Source organism: Tupaia chinensis, unplaced genomic scaffold (assembly GCF_000334495.1).
Source record: "Tupaia chinensis unplaced genomic scaffold, TupChi_1.0 Scaffold000046_3, whole genome shotgun sequence".
Taxonomy (NCBI): Eukaryota; Metazoa; Chordata; class Mammalia; order Scandentia; family Tupaiidae; genus Tupaia; species Tupaia belangeri.
Window position 1 is genome coordinate 3,081,565 of NW_006159504.1, and position 542 is coordinate 3,082,106.

Genomic DNA, 542 nt, shown 5'->3' on the forward strand with positions numbered 1-542 from the left:
GAAACCCAGATTTTACCTCTTCTCCGCCTGGATAGGGGTCACACTAACCGAAGGAGGAAAACTCCGTACCGAGATTTTAAGACTCCCCGAAAGTTTCAATTATCCCTTCCTAAAACCACTAATTGAGCGCCTATTAGTTAGACGCTGCAGCCAGACACTGGGAATCAAGGTGGATCTATGACGCCCTTCGGGGCGGCTGGAATTGGTGCCAAGGGCACCCGCGCGGGCCCCCTGGGAAGGGGCGGGCCAGGGGCAGGGTCAGCAGCTCCCTGAGTCTCCAGCGTACCCAGAAATCTAAGGCGTCCCCACCTCGGCTCCCTCCCCAGAGCCTGTACCCCAAGGTATTTGAATCTGTAATATGCGGTGACACTTGAGCGCATCCACTCCCTCCCCAAACTTCCTAAGGCCTTGGGTTTGTCACCGGCGGTGAGGTGAGCCACCAGGCACCCACCGCCCCCACCTCGCTGGGGAGCGGCACGTGGACCAGCCGGGACAGACCCCTCCCGCGAAGGCGTCGGCGCGGGGCTGGCGTAGGGCCCGCG

At 61.1% G+C, this 542-nt stretch overlaps 1 protein-coding gene across 1 annotated transcript in view; it reads left to right on the forward strand.

The window, feature by feature from the left end:
* The first annotated feature begins 285 nt into the window (after positions 1-285).
* PENK (proenkephalin) overlaps positions 286-542 on the forward strand; it is a 6,166-nt gene continuing 5,909 nt past the window's right edge. The window contains exon 1 of the mRNA XM_006140866.1: positions 286-341. The gene's annotated coding sequence lies outside the window, so the exon portion shown is untranslated. The remainder of the gene's footprint in view (positions 342-542) is intronic.